Source organism: Triplophysa dalaica, chromosome 5, assembly GCF_015846415.1.
Source record: "Triplophysa dalaica isolate WHDGS20190420 chromosome 5, ASM1584641v1, whole genome shotgun sequence".
In the NCBI taxonomy this organism is placed as follows: Eukaryota; Metazoa; Chordata; class Actinopteri; order Cypriniformes; family Nemacheilidae; genus Triplophysa; species Triplophysa dalaica.
Window position 1 is genome coordinate 18290544 of NC_079546.1, and position 12447 is coordinate 18302990.

Sequence of the window (12447 nt, forward strand, 5' to 3'; positions counted from 1 at the left end):
TTACTTTTTGCCGGCTCCTCAGGTGAACTCCAGGTGATGTCGAGCTCGCTGACGGCCTTCTCGATGACCCTTATGAACTCTATGAACTCCTCTTGGAGGTCCGGGGTGCTCTCTAGGTCGGGGCGATCCCGCTCCGATCCTGCCCAGTCCTTGTCCGAAGCTGAGATGGACATGGATTCATCGTCCTCCTCAGCGCCGAAGTAAATGGCGCCCGCGACGGAAGGCGGGGGACGAAGACTCTCGTCGACGTAGAGGACAAGGGAATGAGGTGACGGCAGAGGACGGCGGCCCGGAGCAGTGTCGTAGCCGCTCCCCCTTGTAATGGGTAGACCCACCAGCGCCTAGTTGGTGGCACTGAGCCTCGACCCTATTATTCCACGAGCGATGTTCCTGCGAGTTTTCAAGGCACACGCCGGCAGGTCCGCACAGTGCAAGCAATCGGACTTGCAGAATGCAGCCTCCTCATGAGCCAGGCCCAGGCAGGCAATGCAGTGCTCGTGCGTATCCTGCGGGTCAATGGGACCCGCGCAAAGACAACAGAAAGAAGCCATCGGATGCGGTGAAGAAGTATCCAGTTGCGTCTTCAACGATGGCAGGGTTAAAAAGAAGATTCTGAGGATTGTCGGCACATGCACTGTATTTATACTGTCTGGATTCGTCAGTATTTGCATACTTTTGCATTCTTGCGACAATTTTTTTTACTGGCGTTTTCCAATAAGACTTCAGGAAAAGTGAAAAAGGGGAGGAGTTTCATATGCGGTTCTCCGCAATGTCGAAGTGACCGCTCTCGAAAGAGAACATGAAAAATATGAAATCACCCTGATAGTGTTTAGTGTTTCCTTTAGTTATGCTCTTATTATTGTTAATTCTCTACTTTATTTTTGGTTAGCTGTAATAGTGTGTTAATAATGCACATGTATAACAGTAAAACAAAGCTAAGTATTATTGTCCACTTATTTATGGTATTTGATACAGTTATGACTTTCTTAAGCTGAGTGTAGAAGACTTAATTTTGAGTTCCTGACTCTGAGAAACAGCACCACTGTAATATATTTTATAATGAAAGTACACTTTTTTAATAGATTAAAAAAAAGCCAACCGTTTGAATCAATTAGACATGAATAATCGCTATATGAATCTCAACAATGGAGACAAAAGTTGTATATTTTATTTTAGCTGCCATGCATGCTGTGAGTCATGTATGACTTTTTTACCAGGTATGCATTGCAGCTAAAATATTATGTATCTTTATTCTGTGAAAATGTGCAAATTTCAAAAAAGCATTTTATTAGACAATTGTGGCACATAATTAAAGTAAGAATATTAAGACTGAATTTGACATGTCTCCTATGTTCATTGTAATTTAGATGATACAGTAGCTATGATCAAGATAATTAGCTCATGTTTGGCTGATATAAATGTGCCTCTACAACACACTATTACTGCTTATTACAAATAGATATCAAATTTAAGAGCCAAATTAAAGGAAACACAAAACACTATAAGGGTGACTTCTTCTTGTTGACGTTTTCTTAAGTGATTGTTTTTGTTATCAGCAGGTGTTCATCATGAATTATCAATCATCACTTCATTAATCACATTAATTATCTCATTAACTTTAACTCTGCTTCAGTGTTACTGTTTAACCCTCTGAGTGATAATTGTATGAACACATGAATAACAGTGTTCATTTAACACTGGAGGTTTTGCTGTGTACCTTTTTCTACCTTTGCTCTATTGTTATCATCTTCATAGGCGAACTTGTGAACCTGCACATATGTAAGGGTACAGTGTATTATGAGAGGAAGTCAGGAGTTGACCCCTTCCCTTTTCTTTGTGTCCAATAATGAGACATGCAAATGTATTATAAAGTAAATTGATTAAAACCACATATATTCATCTGCAATTTCAAGGCACATTATGTTAAGTTTTGTATTAAAATATTAAATCATTGTGTTGCCTGTTAAAGGCATCATGTACCATAGGGGTGTTCGATTTCATGCAGACTGATTGTCATATGATATGACAAAAATGAACATGGTGTGCCTTCAATTGCCTTTTACTGATGGCATGGTTTCCTACATAGCTAGGCTTTGTGATAGTAAGTGTTTAAAATGTTCTTACGCAAGAAGTAACATATTTTCTTCCATGCATCTTGAGTTGTTTTAGACAGTTGCTTTGTTTTCATGCCTGAACAAACTCTCAGATTTGTTGTTGAACTAACAGACTGCATCAAGGTCAAATCATCAGAAGAGGATGCCGATGATTCAAGCCATTTTGGGAAGTTCTTCCCTAAATTCATCTGGGCAGTGAGAGACTTTACCCTTGAGCTTAAGATCAATGGCAAAGATGCAACAGAGAATGAGTACTTAGAGTTTGCTCTAAAGCTTAAACATGGTAACTCCTAAAATTCCCTCAAATTATTTGCAAATCACTATCAGTATATTTCCCAAAATATAAGTCCTAGTTTATGGAGGTAGTACTTTAAGTTTCATAATATATGAAATGTGAGGGTCTAAAGCAGCGTTTCTCAAAGTGTGGGGCGGGCCTCACTGGTGGGGAATAGAGACATAATAAGTGTGGCCCGACAAACTGGATGAAATTTGGTAGTATTTGAGCCCACCTCTATTAATTCCTTTATTTCATTACAATACACTCAAAGAAAAACAACGACACATTTTAATGTCAGCCTTACCTAGAGCAACATCAGACTGCAATGTAAATTTCACATGGAACCATAGTAGCATACGAGAGTGATTTCACGTCGGAATATTAATTGAAGCGGAACAAATAATTGAATGTGGAGAGGCAGTAGCGGGAATAAAAGTTAGCAATGGATAAGTATGTGACATGGAATGAAAAGAAAAATAGAAAATTTGGCACCGGCAGACAAACCAAGACAGACAGTGGACCTTAAGATTTTTACCATTTTCTTGGGGCAACTGGGGACAGGCGGGGCTCTGAACCCTTTCCTTACCCCATGGGGGATTGCAGTAAAACTTTGAGAAACACTGGTCTACAGAATGTGTTCATCTTTTCTAGGCACTTCTAAAAAAAATAATGGAGTACAATCTGCCCAGGGAGTGCATCCAAAAATTCTTCCCTTCTAGGACATGCTTCACTTTCTCGTTTCCAACTATTCCAGAGAATGTGTCTCGTCTGGAGAGTTTGGATCCTGCTGACCTTGATTCGAAATTCCTGGAGTTCACAAATTGTTTCTGCAAGTTTGTCTTTCAGGACAGCCAAGTGAAGATGCTGAAAGATGGATACACAGTCACTGGCAGGGGTAAGTAAAAAATAAAATATCTACTATAAACTGTTCATCTTTCAGTTGTGATTCTCTTTTCTTTATCATTGTGTTTCTGATCTTCTTCCCTTCTCTTAAATTTTGGGTAATCTGGCAACAATGTATGTGGACACAATCTCTAGTGGGCTGTGCCATGTATGGAGAATGCTGTGATTGCTATGGCAACAATTGAGAATTGAGAAATTGTCCACTGAACACCAACATCTCAGCAGCATGGCAACACAAACCTTCATGAAACGCTCTTTCAGAGACACTGATGGAAAGTACCTAAAATCTCTAGAGGTAGGCCAGATCTCTTCACAGTACAATGGCATGAACAGATGTCAGAGTTTGCATAAGTAAAAGGTCCTCTGAAAATGTTATGTTTGCAGGAAAACATCAATCATCTATTTGATGGATAACTTAGCCATAATGATGAAGCTTCGAAGAGAAGTTGTGAGAATCGTCTGTCGTCCCTCTCTGCAACAATGACCGAAAAACTCAAAACACTATAAAAAAAACTCAAGCAAGGGTTCTATGCCAAACCTCGTGGCTATGATCTCTTCTGCAATGATCTGGAGGACATTGTGGAGAAATACATCAGCCATAGCATTAAAGAAGTCAAGGTTCTATATTCATTATCTAAACACATTACAGAAATATGAAGACTTTCTTCACTGTCGTCCTAATTATCAATTGTTTCTGTATGATAGGCTGAAGAGGTCCTAAGAGAGTTTTTGAAACAGAAGTCTGTGGATTCTAAAGCTATTCGGCAGGGTGACAAAAAACTGGCTGAGAAGGAAAAAAAATTTATGGGTGTGAGTCTCAAAGCTTTCAAATCCTAATATGTGTAATTGTGAATTTGTACAAGTTTCCTTGTGCTGTTGAACGACGAAGGACATGGACAAGATGATGTTACAGCTGATATGGTTGAAAATGCTACGAAAAGTATCACCAAATTGCCACCTTAAATTATATGGTTCTATTTGGGCAGTTTTAAAAGGTAGAGTTTGTTAGAATTTTGCAGAAAAATATCCAAAAACCAATTGGCCAATATAATTTATTTTTCCAAGTGAGTACAATATCTCAAATGTTTTAAACTGCTTTTAAATCCTGAAAAAATCGGCATTCTATACAGTGGACCGGGGAAGTTTAGTTGCTGACGTAGCAACTGTGTGACACTGTCGTAGACAGATGCGGAAGTAGTGTATACAATTGGTCAGTCTAGCATTGTTGCTAATGATGTGGGTACGTTCAACATAACTTTTACTATGATTGATTTGAACACTTAAAACTTCGAAGTGTTATCACAGCATCGAATTGCACAATTACAGTAACTTCTTTGACTAACAATTTAGTTTTAAACCTTACATTACTCGAGTCTTATTCATTATAATGAAATTAAATGATTTCATCAAACACAACATTTATAAAACTTTATTCCTTTGCCTCTTCCGCTAGCATGTTTTCTTGTTCCCGTCTGATTGATGTATCAGCGGTACCATCAGCGGAGAAGTTGAAGACAACGTATCCCAGCATTCCACGCTTCTACACAGCGCCATCAAGCTACGCGATTGTTGTTGTTTTGATCCTGCGCCCTCTAGCGGCGATTTCTACAAACTGTACCTTTAAGATTTCGAGCATCAAAGTTTCTGCATTCCATTTGACATGAGTCCCAAAATTAATTCATTCCCCGCCAGCCTTTAAAAAAAAGTTGCCAGCCTAAGCCAGCGTTTTTTAACATTTTCACCCAACTTTAATGGCTCACAGTACATTTTTTCCATAAAGGATATATGGACAAACAATATGTCAAATAAAAGAACAAAGTCTCAGCTTTTAAACAAAAGAAATCATATTCTTCTATATTCATTTGTTCTTTTCTTTATCACTCCTTAGATGTGGGTAGGTTTCTTATAAAATGCATGATTTTGATTAAACAGCTGAAATAATTAACGTTTTTTGTCAAAGATTGCGCCCAGATTACACTCAGAACAATCATTAAAAAACAATAAGAAATATATGTCTAGGTTCTGGGATTCTGTAATTTTTTCCCAAAGGTGTGTAATAGCGCCACCTGCTGTACAACAGTACAAACACTAATGGCCGTAATAACTCGTCAATGGCGGTGAAAGAGTTAAAAAAACATCACATTTAACAAACAACACACTTAAGAATGTGAATTGTGACAAAAAAATCTGATAGATCCTCAGAATTCCATGATGGTGAAATGGTAAAGGTTTTTTCAAGGGTCAAAGAATTGGACCCGTTATTTAGGGTGGCTATTCATGCCATTATTAGAACAGTATCAATGTGATCAAGATCAGTAATGCTATATTTGATTTATTCAAAATCAGTTCAATTTGTAACTATTTGTGTATTTGTAAACCATATTTTCTTTCTGTTTTGTTAATAAATGACCAGAGGAACGAGAGAAAGCAGCCCTCTTGAACCAGGAAATCAAAGCTAAAGACGAGGAGGAGCGGCAACTAGTGGAGAAGATGGAAGCAGAGAGACGAAGTAATGAAGAGAGGATGATACAGATGAAGCAGAAGATGGATAAAGAGATTAGGCTTCAGAAAGAAGAGGCTGAGCGTGCCATGGACAGTAAACTGAAGGAGCAAGCTGCTCTGCTGGAAAAGGGTTTTAAGGACAAAGCAGACAGGATGACACAAGAGATTAAAGAGTCTATGAGACAGAACGCTGTGGCTGAGAGTAACAGAGATAGACAGTTTGCATTGATAATGGAGAACTCCAACAAGAGACACGAGGAGTCTATGCTTATGATGATGCAGCAACATAGAGAACAGACGCAAGCCATTCAAGAAAGTAAACCACAGTCTTCAGAGCAATGTAGCATTATGTAAAATGCATGAATTATGTGATTATGAAACTAATCAAGCTAATTAAGTCAATAATTAAGAGATAATTAAGCACTAAACACAAACACATGCTGTTAAAAAACACATCAATGAAGGAAAGATAAACACATCATTCCACAAAAAGCTACAACTGACATTTAATCTATCCAGTTCTGAGCAACTCTACAAACAGCATTACAGATTCAATTATTAGAAACAATAAAAAATAAGTTATTGTTGAGATTGATAATGATCCCATTGGTCAAAAAGTTGTCACCATTATGGTGGTCAGTGTTTGCATTAGATGTTCTCTTTGCACATTTACATTTTTAAACCATGTTTTATGATAAATACTGGATTTCATCAAACACAACATTTATAAAACTTTATTACTTTACCTCTTCCGCTAGCATGATTTCTCGTTCCCGTCTGATTGATGTATCAACGGAGGAGTTAAAGACAACATATCCCAGCATTCCATGCTACACAGCGCCATCAAGCTATGCGATTGTTGTTGTTTTGATCGTGCGCCCTCTAGCTGCGATTTCTACAAACTGTATCTTTAAGATATTGAGCTTCAAAGTTTCTGCATTCCTTTTGACATGAGTCCCAAAATGTCCACAAGTTTAACTCATTCCCCGCCAGCCTTTAAAAAAAAAGTTGCCAGCCTACGCCTGCATTTTTTGACATTTTCACCCAACTTTAATGGCTCACAGTACACTTTTAGTACAGAATATATGGACAAACAATATGTCAAATGAAAGAACAAAGTCTCAGCTTTTAAACAAAAGAAACCGTATTCTTCTATCTTCTTTTGTTCGTTTTTTATCACTCCGTAGATGTGGGTAAGTTTCTTCAAAAATGCATAATTTTGATTAAACAGATGGGATAATTAAAGTTTTTTGTCAAAGATTCCATCCAGATTACACTCAGAACAATCAAGCCATTTTCTGGCTTGAGGGATGAGCGAAGGCAGGTCACCACATTCCCCCCTGTGCTGAACACCCTCTCAGAGGGAGAACTTGAGGCTGGGATGCACAAGTATTTCTTTGCCAGTTTTGAGAGACGTGGGAAGAGTCTCTGATGTTCCCTCCACCAGTCTAGCGGGTCCTCCTCACTGTCTAGGTTACCTGACTGTAGGTACGACTGTAGCTCAGAAGATATAGCTTGTTGTTCTTGGAGAGGACTGAGTCTTTGTGTGGCTGCCGCTGCTCCCTCAGCAGTCTTGAAGAAACTCCCCAAGGTCTTTTTTTTTTTTGTAGTGGGTGCATCCTCAGCAGTCTCACCATGGGGATCAGTTGTTGGGCCCATCTCCTTGAAGAGTAAATAAGATATGATTAATAAATAGCCCTAATAATCTAAACATATTCAACACTCATTTCCAGACATTACATTAAGCCACTGGATTTCATATCATTTTAATCCACTTAAAAGCATTAATTTGTCATATATTCTGCAATTATATACATTTACTTACAGCCATGGCTGCAGGTGCAGTCCTCGCCATTTCAGAAGTCAGTCTGGCATGAATTGGTGCAACATTGTCCTCACTGACATAGCTGAGCTTGAACCGTGGATCTAGCGCAGAAGCCATATCAAGCAGTTCTTGTGTCAGAGGGTCATTGTATTTTTCATCCAGATAGCTCAGGATTTTTGTCTAGATGGTGCAGGTTAGGTCTGTCTCATCATCGTTCACTTTCAAGATGGAGGATCTGAAAAGGTGGAGGACTGGCTTCACAAAGGAAACACTGACACACGTCTCACTGGAAAGCGCATCAGGAAATTCCAATGGAGGGCTGAGGGATTTGTTTATGGCCTCAAGGACATCTGTGTCCTGCCAGATAGGGATGAGGTGTCTGGCTTTTCTGTCAACGGACAAGACCTGAGAAATCGCCCTCTGCTGCTCCAGGACTCGTGCAATCATTGCTTGCCTTGATCCCCACCTTGTGGGACACTCAGTCTTCTGTGTATGCTCTGGAAGCTTCAGTTCTCTTTGTGCCTCCGTCAGCTGCTTTTTACGTCGCCAGCTGTAAAAGAAACTGCTTACCAGCTTTTTGCAGAGACCCACTGCTCGATCAATCCGAGGATCTCTCATTGCATTCTCTAAAAAAGAACATGAACAAGTCAAATCATATGTAAAATTAAACCACAAATTTGATAAACAACCCGAATCATATTGTTCAAGATTAAAGTTAGTTAAATCTTATGTCAGACAACATGAGTAAAACTGTTTGGTTTTGGTTTCTTAACACTAGCAGAAATAACAGTTGTTGTTATATTAAGCTACTATTGTTATTATCAGTAACATATTCACACACATTAGCAAAATAAGTACTGATCAACTCCAATTAATAATCACAAATAGCATATTATTTCAATTAATTATATATATATTTAATTAATATACAATTATTGTAATATTTTTCTTTAATATATATTTTTTTTACTTAATATACAATTCTTAAAATATTTTTTTTATATTACTTTTACTCACCTATTGCAAGATGGAGTCTGTGGCCAAAGCACTGAAGCCTAGTCCAATTATTTAGAGTAGTTGCCTTCACCACATCAGCTCTGTTGTCTGTTGTAATGCAGACAAGCCGATCCTCCTGCAAGCTCCAAGAGGCCATCGCCTCCCTCATGCCCTGGGCAATTGACTCTCCCATGTGATCTTGTGGGAAAAAAGATGTTTGCAAGCATCGACTCTGCATTGCAAAATCCTCATCGATGTAATGAATTGTCAAACTCATGTACGGATCCATTGTCCTGCTTGACCACAGATCCGTTGTAGTTGCAAAGTACTTTATATTGGCAAGATCACGCTCTATTTCCCCTCTGCGTTTTCTGTACATCGCAGGTAGTGCCACCTTTGAAAAATAATTACACGAGGGGATCACGTATCGTTTATCCAGAGTGTTGACCAAGAATTTGAAGCCTTCGTTTGTCACCGTATTTATTGAGCACATGTCTTTAGCCAAATGAAATGCGACTGCATTCGTTATTTCACTGTGTCTTTGGTAGGTGGATGGGTATGGTGATGCGCTAAAGAGGCTCGCTTCGATGGATTTCTGAGTTGATGTTGTGGGATGATTAGTCTTTGCAACGCATTTCTTGGCCCTCATACATTCATCGTATTGAACTTTATGGTGTTTTTTTAAGTGGTTAAAGAGGTTTGTTGTGTTGCTTTGTGGTGCCAAAACAACTTTATGGCACTCTTTGCATATGACCTGTTCTTGTTTTGTGTCTATTGCTTGAAACCCAAAATGTTTCCACACAATGGATGACGATCCGATTCTCGGGACAAGCCCCTCGGCCGCTCCCTCTGCTACGTTAGACATTTTTTCTTTGTTAAGATAGATTATAGCCTGCTATCTGTTGTGGTATTTTCCTCACGCTACTCTGTCTTATGTCTGTGACTGTCTACTTCTGGAAACTGACTGAGCTGCTGCGCGCTGCAGGGAACAACTCTGATTGGTGCATGGACGCACGTGATCAGACTGCGGCTTTACAGCGCGCTAGACTGGCTTTAAAAAAAAAAAAAAATTAATACAAAGCGTAAATGAATGACGCATTTTAAATATCGCTCGATCACGCAAATTTGATCGTGGGAAGCCAAAATCGTGATCGTGATTAAAATTCGATTAATTGTGCAGCCCTAGTACAGGGTGTACAGGGGTGGGCTGAGAACACATCCTTGTGGCGCTCCAGTGTTTAGGGTCAATGATGAGGAGGTATTGTTGCCAATTCTGAATACATGTCATCTGTTAGACAGGAAGTCCAGGATCCAGCTGCACAACAAGCTGTTTAAGCCCAGCGCCCGGAGTTTCACATCTAGCTTGAAGGGCACAATTCTGTTGAACGCAGTATTTGATTAACAGCATTCTCACATATGTGTTCCTTTTTTACAGGTGGGAGAGAGCAATGTGTAGTGTATGTGCAATGGCATCATCAGAGGAGCGGTTGTTTCAGTATGCAAACTGTAGTTGGTCCAGTGAGGGAGGCAGAATAGAGCAGATGAAATCTTTAATTAACCTCTCACAGCATTTGCCGATGATGGGGATCAGAACAACCAGACACCAGTCATATAAGCAAGTAATTTTGGGTTGCTTTGCTCCAGGAACAATAGTAGACGTTATGAAGCATGTGGGTACGACAGACAGAGAATGGGAGAGATTGAACATGTCTGTAAAGACTCCAGGCAGTTGGTATGCACACGCTCTGTGACCCGGGATGCCATCTGGGCCCGCGGCTTTGCCAATATTTACCCGTCAGAAGGATCGGGTTACATCCGCTAAAGAGACTGTGAGCGATGTAGCCACTGTCGCCTCGATCACGGGGGTTCTTACCACTGGGATACCTTTGCCTGTCATATGTAAAAGACTATGCAATGTGCTATACAAATGCAAAACCGGGTAGTGGGGTGAATTGAGATTTTGTTTAGGTAAATAAGGAGGCAAGGTGTGCAATTTAAAGACACAATACATCAATAATATATATTAATACAATATAAGAAGACGAGATTAAGTACAGACGTACCAAAAAGCTCACTTTATTTATCTTACACATTGTATACAACAACCAAAGTATAAAGCAAATGATCACAAATAAAAGAAATAGACAAAAAGATGAAAAAATAGTACAACATTTGATAACAAATAATAATATAATAGTAAGAAAATCCTAGTAAGACCTCAACCATTGTACATAGTGGCCTGAGTGCAGTGACTTTTTTGCTTAAATGCACAGTAGATATGTTTAACAAACATCTTCCAGCATTGCGCTCAACAGGGAGAAATGATGCTGGGTATGAGGATCCAATCGGTTCGAGGACGTTTAATGATTGTGTATCCATATCGTTGGTAATATCATGAATGGATGACAGGTCTTGTGCATTGTCTGTTATGCACTGTCTGTTGTGAGATTTCTTTTTCCAAACTCCATTTGTGAAGTACCGTATTTTAATGATCAAAGTATTGCGAGTGTGACAGTTCATTGTCACAGTGTACACAATAAGGTTTTTTTCTCTTTTTTGAGAGATGCAAGTTATTTAAAGGGTTTAAAGTAGAATCTTTCTGACATCAAGAATCAAGCTTATGAATCTCAACAATGGTGATTTAAATTGAGTTGTACTTTTCTTAATGACGCAATGCATGCTGGGAGTCATGAATGAGATCTGTTTTATGCTGTTATCCTCAATGCATTGCAGCGTGAAGCTTTCTTTTGTTGAGCTTCACGACTGTTCAGATTCATGAGTTGATTCTTAATGTCTGAATTATTCATGCGAACACTGTAAGTGATATCAGACTTCTTGAAAGAGAAATAAACTGAAACCATCTCAGGAGGTGGTTTGGATATGGTTCGCTAAGAACATGCATTGTGAACACAAAGTGATCTCTGCTCCGTTGCTGATTCTCTCTCTCTCCTGATAAGTAAGTACAGTTCACGGGATCTTACTATTTATTAAGCACATCGTCACATATTTCTCAACTTGTAAAGGTCATTAAAGCTCTCAAAGATGTAAAGACCGAATTCAATGTGTAAATGATGCTTTAAGAAAATAAAGGGCGAGAAAAAAAATAGGTGAGTGTAATAGTAAAGAGAGAGCTGCATAAATCCTTACAGCATCTCACATGTTACATCTGATCAGTAGAGATCTGTCAGTCATATACAAGTGTAGAGCCCTGTACAGACCTGAAATTTTGATTGTTTTCACACCTGAAAAGAATCAAACTCGGACCCCCTTAAGTGGACCAAAAGGTGGATCAAATGGAAAAGGACTGAGTTCTCTTTACGTTAACACTTTCTTTGTCCCCAAAAAGAACCCAGGTCTTTACTAGATCACTAAAAGCACTAATGGGGTTCTATCTGTGTTCATACTGTTGCTTTCAGAACCAAGTCCTCTTGCAGAGCTATAAACATGATCCTTTCAGTCTTTTGGAAGACTGAAAACTTGCTGTAGGTGTTTGCTGAAAGGTATGATTACAGCATCAACAAAATAATTGCCACTTTTTGCAACTGCACAAAATATGCAAGTGCAGAGGTGAGGAATTAGAGCCCAATCTTATTGATGATGAATTAGCCAGAACAGTAGCCAGCCCAGAAGAGGATGAACCTATTACAGACTACATAACTGGACATGACATATGCACAGCACTCGCTTCGTATTATTCCCAACTGTAAGTAATTGAGTGCACTGCATACTGTATATATAGTACATGTACTGTATACACACATGTTTAAATGAATTATATACAGTATTTATGCATTTTAATGTTCATATTTCAATTCATAATTCATTAAAAA

The 12447-nt window shown here is 38.9% G+C and overlaps 1 pseudogene; it reads left to right on the plus strand.

Moving 5' to 3' along the window:
• Positions 1-451: 451 nt before the first annotated feature.
• On the plus strand, positions 452-8080 carry LOC130420403 (guanylate-binding protein 1-like; annotated as a pseudogene).
• Positions 8081-12447: the final 4367 nt, after the last annotated feature.